Source organism: Asparagus officinalis, chromosome 1 (genome assembly GCF_001876935.1).
Source record: "Asparagus officinalis chromosome 1, Aspof.V1, whole genome shotgun sequence".
NCBI classification, from domain to species: Eukaryota; Viridiplantae; Streptophyta; class Magnoliopsida; order Asparagales; family Asparagaceae; genus Asparagus; species Asparagus officinalis.
Window position 1 is genome coordinate 8,315,328 of NC_033794.1, and position 7,323 is coordinate 8,322,650.

Here is a 7,323-nt window from a genome sequence, read left to right on the forward strand (position 1 = left end):
GCCCAAGAGTTGCATATACATAACTTACAAATGATTCGTGATATGTCTATTTCTTATTCTGATTTGTTATTATATTCTTGCTATTGTGATCGGGGACATGTGACTGATATTCTTTTGCTTGACGCTTAGCGTATTAGATTGAGAAGAAAAGAAAAAGAAGAAAAAAAAAATTTAGTGTATATTTCTCCTCAATCTAATATGTCGCAGGCTTGTTCACATTCCGATTCTCGGGTATTTTGGGAAGCGGTGTTATACTCACCTATGCTTTATGATAGGGGGAGCTTTCGCTCTCTTATTCTTTTTGTCCCCTTTTTTTATGTTGTCAAAGGGGGAGAAATATTGTGAGTATAGTCTTTCTTGTTTATATGCATGATATATTTTACTTTGTATATTCATTTCCTTTCATGCATATATATTTTTTGTAAATTGTTTGTCATCATCAAAAAGGGGGATATTGTTGGCCTCTTTGTTTTGATGATGTTTAACAAACAATTTACTACTAATGTTGTTTGTCTAGTATTTAAGGAAACATATGGTGCCCAAGTGGGAGATTGTTGGATTAAATCTAATTATGGGCACATATGTTAAATTATTGTGTAATGTTATCTTTAAAGTTAATCTGCATAAAGTGATTAATCAATTAATTGGGTTAATGGGTATTTAAATATGTCATGGACTAATTGTGTAGATACCCGATTGTAAGTCTAATTTGATGAGGGCCGGGGTCAAATTAGGAAATAGCAATATCTATATAAAATGGTTATGGTCCCTAATCTAAGGGTGACGTTCTGTGTTTTCTTAATCCCCATCTAGAGAGAAACAAAAGAAGAGACCTTTTAGATTAGAAAATCTCAAACCGCTAATTCTTCTTGTTAATCTCCTCTTTGAATTAATCATGGTTCTTAATTATATTGTATGATTAAGATCGAATAAGGATAACAATGAGTTGACAAGAAAAATGTGCATGGTGCGTGGCTGCGTGCCTTTATTAAGGGTATTTATGGAAGTTTAGTGAAAATTTGAATAGAAATTGGGTGTGCGTGGTTGATTGAAGGGAAAACATACTTAATTTATAGGTAGTTTTGGTAGACATTATAATTTGTAGGTGGTTTCTATACAATTATCCTATTTATTAGGTGGCTTCCATGGTGAAAAAAAACCTAATAAAAAGTAAAACTTGAGTGGAGGTCCTTAAGTCATCGGTGAGGGTCCATCTCGTTGTCTCTACATCAGGCTAGATCTTATTTACAAAATTTCGTTAAACCCTGCTGATATGGAGGTGATGTGGCACAATAAACATGTAATTTTACTACTTTTTTGTTGATGTGGCAAGCCAAATTTAGGCTTTCACTAATTTATTGCTAATATAGCAGAGCCATGTCAACATTATGCCAACGAGATTTGACGGGAAGTTTAAATCCGAACCCACGTCTCTAAAACCCAAATCCACTTACTCATTCTTCTCCAATGGCCCTCTACCTCCCAAAACCCAATATTGAGCTTTTTAGAATAGTTAGGTTTCCTCCAAATCCTATAAAATCTTCTAAATTTGCATTGCACACCATTTCTCTTCATATCAAGGGCAATAAAGTAATTTGAGATGTTGGGTTAACGTTTAACCCAACTGTGGTTGGGTTAGTTAGCAGAATTTCTAACAGAAGGACCATTTGGCAAGAATCTTGAAGAGTTAAGGGACTAGTAGGCATTAGGCAAATAATGAGATTTTGAGGGATTATTCGGCAATTAAGGTTGACTTAAGGGACTGATATGCAATTAACCCTACATAAAATAGTTCCAATTTGTGGAAAGATAATAGAGAGAAAAGAAAACGACGTAGATACTGTGCATACGGATAATCCATTTTCAAACAGAGATTCCAAAAACGGAGTTCGGCTCCTTGACAGAGATCCGCATTTTGAAGGTCCGCGAGTACTCTGGTCCCTGGATACTCGCAAATCAGCGGCGCAAACTGATCATATACTGGTAAGGAAAATTACAATTCGTTATGTATATCAGCCAATTTGTATATGTATACAAATCGAATAAGATAAAACTTAGTGCGTATATGAAATAGATACTATGGGAGTGAACAAGGCTGAAAAATATATATGCTATGCCATATAAATTTTTTTTTTAATGAACCGAATTTTTTGAATTAGAGTTCATGAATGTGTTCGACTACATATAAAATCCATTAAAAGCTCTTAATTTCTTTTATGTGACTCAAATACCAAATGTGCTGTTATATCATAAATAGTCACCAATGTGCTTGATGTACAAAAATGAAAACTGGAGAGAATATGTGCATTTAACTAAGAGCCTTGGCGATTTTATGAATTTCAATTTTACTCTTTTATAAAAGGCGATTTGGGGCTTCGAGATCCTCTACATCTTTAGTTGTAGAGAGTGTCTACAACTCACCAATAAAAATATTTCAGTCGGTGGATCCCATGAATGATACTAAGTAAATAAATTATATTTAAAAAAACATTTTATTTATGGGGCCCATTAGATGAACCAATACTATACATCCACTTAAGTAATATTAGGTAGTAGACATTGCCTACAATTAAGAAAGTAGTGGATAACTTCTTGAGTTTGGATGTCAAAACTTTTGATTGCTTTTTTTATCCTCTCAAATTTTAATAATCTCCATTATGCTTGCTAATAATTGTCTTTCGTTATTTACTCATAACCTCTAATTAACTCTGTAACTTCTCATATGCTTAAAATTTTATCACTCGCTAAAATAAAATTAACAATTTATAATAGTAATGTTATATATAAAATATGTCACAATTTATTATTGTTATGGTATTTTCAGTCGGCAAAGTACGACCCTTTGCCAACAACGGATATATGTCCCCTTATTTGCACCGATCAAGTCAGATTGACGGTCAAAGCAACCAAGGATCCCGACGTAGCCGACCCGTCGAGTCGACATCTCCTTATGTCGACTCGAATGGCGGTACTTGCCGGTTCTCTTATCGAAGACGACCCACAACGAGTCCACTCGACCAATTATTCGACGTCTCGCGAAGTCGACTTGAAATGTGTTACTTCTCGGCGAAGCTAAAGCACGACTTCAGCCTCGAGCCTCTCCCGCTGACAACATGTAGCCGTCGCATTTAATGCTTGGCAGGCGCATCATAAATCTAGCCCTAATAGTCTTCATGACTTATCGGACCACGTCAGCACCGTCATGCCTCCGATCATTTCTCATTTAATGTTGATGTGATCTCTTCTTCACTCGCCAACCGGCACATGTAAAGTAGGTTCTAACACAACCGCCAGCCCATACCTACTCACCGTCATTCTGTGCTCGGCCGAAGTGTCCATTCTACCCTTCCATCACTACTGTAAATAGAGGTACAATTCTCAACATAAAAAGACTTTTAAAATATTTGCTAATAATACTGCACTACACACAAGAAACTTTCACAGTTCTTCATTTTACCTACTCAAGTTCACCAGCTGACTTGCCAAGTCCCGTCCTCTCACGAATTTCTATTTGTGCAGGCTGAAAACCACTCTACTCAATATCAGATATTCAGAGAAGTGAGCGGCCCCTAATCAACATAACCTCGATATATTTGACTGTTTGGTTACCCATCGTCAACAATTATATATCATTATTAATTATCATAAAATTGTATAAACTATTTATCTAATAAATTATTGTACATAATATACTTATTAATAATAGCAGAACTATTAATTGTTTAATAGTAGTATAATAAAATAATTTATTAAATAAGTATACATATATTATAAAATATTAATAGTGTTAAATAATTTAATAATGTCTTATAAATTATCATAAAACAATTAAAATATTAGTATTTTTAAAATAAAATAAAATACTATAAATAAAATAATAACTATTGAATACAATTAAGGAATACACTATTAGGCAATAAATAGTATAGTTAAAATAATATAATATTTGGTAATATAGATGGTACAAATATTTTTATATCATTAATTAAATTAAGAACAATACTATCATTCAATTATATAGGATATTGATTTATCATAATTATCCTAAATATTTAAATTATTAGAATATGTCTCTCAACCCCCCCCCCCCACCACCACCCAGCCACACACAACACTCTCTAAACTTGTGTTTTTCTTAATATAACAATTAATTAAATTAAGAACAATACCGGTCATGCTACAGTAAATACTAGTAATCATGGACATTAAACCAAATCCACCCTCTATATTTGAAATACTATTCACACTACAGTAAAAATACTATGTTTGCTACAATATTACCATTTGAATCCTTCTTTAAACATGGATATAATTTTTAAATTAAATGTATTAAAACTTGGATCATTTTTTTAAGTATAAATGAGTAAATATGAATTCTACATCAAATGCATTAAAACTTATATCATTCTTTAAGTATATAAGAATAGATATAATTTCTAATTTTAAGCATACAATTATCAAATCAAATGCATTAAATTGGGGTAATATCTTAGTTTAATTTTGATCCTCGTTAAGCTTTCACAGATTTCATCTGTCATCGGGCTCAATATGGACGCCATATTTAAGGCCCAACAGGCCCTGTACAAGTCTAGTGTAAGCGGATTGATTCCTTTTGATTTAGGGGAAAAGGAAAAAAAAAATCCCTTCTTCTCCTTTTAATTCCTCAGTAATTAAACACAACCATAAGGATTTTGTGGTTGATAATTGATAATTACGACTAGGTGTAGCAGAGGGTCAATATGAATTTATTCAACTGGAACTAATGGATAGCAATTATCATAAGCTTTCACTTATGGCATTAAAAAACATATATCTAGCATATTTATTTTAGGATTTAGATTTAGGGGTTGTTTGTTTGCCAGAAAAATGAGAAAACCCCCCGCTATGTCACATTTCAAGAAATCCTCCCTGCCACGTAGAATTTTGGTTTCAACCGATTTTCAAATCATATTTTTGTTTCGTTTTGTGATTTAAAGAAATGAGGGTGTCACGTACGATGTCACGTCAGATTATAAAAAATGTGTTTTCACACCAAAAAACTCTGAAAACACTTGGAAATGTCACTTCTATGAATTTTAGTTACTAAAAATACTGCTGAAACAGTCCATGTGAATAAAACAGATTATTTAAATGCTAAAAACACTGTTACTATTGCGGCTGATTTCTTTTTTCTTTTTTTTTTCAAACAAACACAATAAATGGAAAACTAAAAGCACCGTTACTATTGCAGTTTTTTTTGTTTTTTGTGTGACTTGGCGGTGAAAGAGGTGATTTTTTTGCGAAAAAAAAAGGAATAGTGAGAAATGTCATAAAAGCAATTTAAATCATTTGAAAACTGAGTTTTCCATTTCCGATTTTTTTTCGGAAAACAACCAAACAGACCCAAGAGGGATTCGCATACGCTCCATTGGCAAGCGTTAAATGTCATTAACAAAACAATAAAGCAGCACTCAAACGCATAACAAGTACTTGTGACAAAGTGAATCTCATTCAAAGTCCCAAGTAGTCAGCAGGGAGCAAGTACTTGGTCAGTCGTGTCAATCCTAATCCCTGGTCAAAGTCCACAAAACTTACGGCTCGTTAGAAGGGAGAATGCATCCTTTTTCTAATTGGACCTCGTATCTTTCATATTTCACATTAGGTCTTTAATTTGTTTTAGTTTACACCCCTAAATTTTTTTATTGTTTAAAATCCACGCTTGTTTTCATCATTTCTGTATTTTGTCCAATATAAAAGTTAACCATGCTAGATTTATTGGGATGAGTAGAATGAAGGGCATATGTTACAAGGGGAAAAAAAATTAACGGAGTGTTGGTGAGTTAAAAGAAGCAAAACGCGTAAAAATTAACAAAACATTTAAGAGACGAGGGGAAATTGATAATTGATCGTTGGAATTAGATTCACTTCATAAGAGAGGTAACGTTGTCCAAACAGTGTAAAATATAAAATTTAACGAAATGTACTCTAAAACTACAATTAAAACTACCTCGCAATTTAATTTAAAATAACTAAAAGTTTCTTTCTTTCTTTTTTTTAAACATAGCTAAAAGGTTTGAATGTAGTTAAAACATGGATATTTGAAGGTCTACAATCAGAATAAGTAGATAAGATAACATCATTAACCTATATATATTCGGCAATATTTATTCTTATCCCATATAAATTTATCTATCTAGACATTGAGAAGGATAAACTCATTGGGATATTTATGCAGTTCCAATAGTCATTGAAAGTTTAGTGCAAATTGAGAAGTTATTTGGAGTTTACTACAAAATGCTACAATTTATTAGGGATTTTTACTCTCTCAAATCATTATAGCAGCTAGTACCTCCTCCAAATCCGTACATCTCTCTATTTGCATAACTATCCAAACAGATTAACTAGGATTGAGTTAAGGGTTAATCAGAGGTATGCATTTGTTTATTTATTAAACAGATATCGGGTTTGGAATCCCGTTTCTTAACGGGTTCAAGTAGCTAGGCAATGGAGTTGGGAGAACAAGGGAGTGGTATAACGTTCCACTTAACTAGAGAGAGACCTATTTGCAACTCCACTAATGTGATTTGGGGGACGTAATCGCAACAATGATGTTTGAGGGAGTTGCACCGAAGCGGTGATGATTTGAGGGAGTAGGATCGAAATAACCGCATAGCGTAATGTGCAATCCGAGTTTTCAAGTAGTAGTAATAAAAAGTAAACAAGGGTGTTGTTATTTTCCTCCTTTCTCAAAAGAGTAGGGGATGTTTGGTTCGTTTTTTAACTCGGTAGAAAAGTTTTACACTGCCTTCACATCAGAATTTTCGTGGTCACGTAGGATATAAGATTTTCGTCGGTTTTTTTCCCCATATTTTGTTCGCTAGGGTTGAAGAAGGGAAACTCGGTGAAAATCGCCGCCACATCAGATTTTTTTCTCTCCTCCAATTCCTTCCTCAACCTCGTGATATCGACGAAAACTGCAGTCACGTCAGTTTTTTGCCATATAAACAAAAGTTTTCTCTTTTTTTTCCATGCGAACCAAACACAAGAAAAATAAATACATTGGTTTCCCATTATTTTTATTGTGCGAACCAAAACGAAACAATCTATTTCTTGAAAAAGTTTAAAAAACTCAAAACTTGTGTTTTTGTACATGAAAATACATTTCCCTATATCTAGGAAACCAACTAAACAGCCAAAAAAAGAAAAAGAGAAAGAAACTAGTTGGGCAGTAAAAAGAGGAAAGTGGGAAGACGGAAGGGAGAATGGAGGTGTTCCACATGGTCTCGCTGTCTCTCATGTACCCCTTCAACCACTTGCTCCTCCTCCTCTTCTCCTCCTGCTGAC

General features: G+C 33.6%; 1 protein-coding gene across 1 annotated transcript in view; it reads left to right on the forward strand.

Moving 5' to 3' along the window:
• LOC109848307 (shaggy-related protein kinase iota) overlaps positions 7,195-7,323 on the forward strand; it is a 5,292-nt gene continuing 5,163 nt past the window's right edge. The window contains exon 1 of the mRNA XM_020417755.1: positions 7,195-7,276. The gene's annotated coding sequence lies outside the window, so the exon portion shown is untranslated. The remainder of the gene's footprint in view (positions 7,277-7,323) is intronic.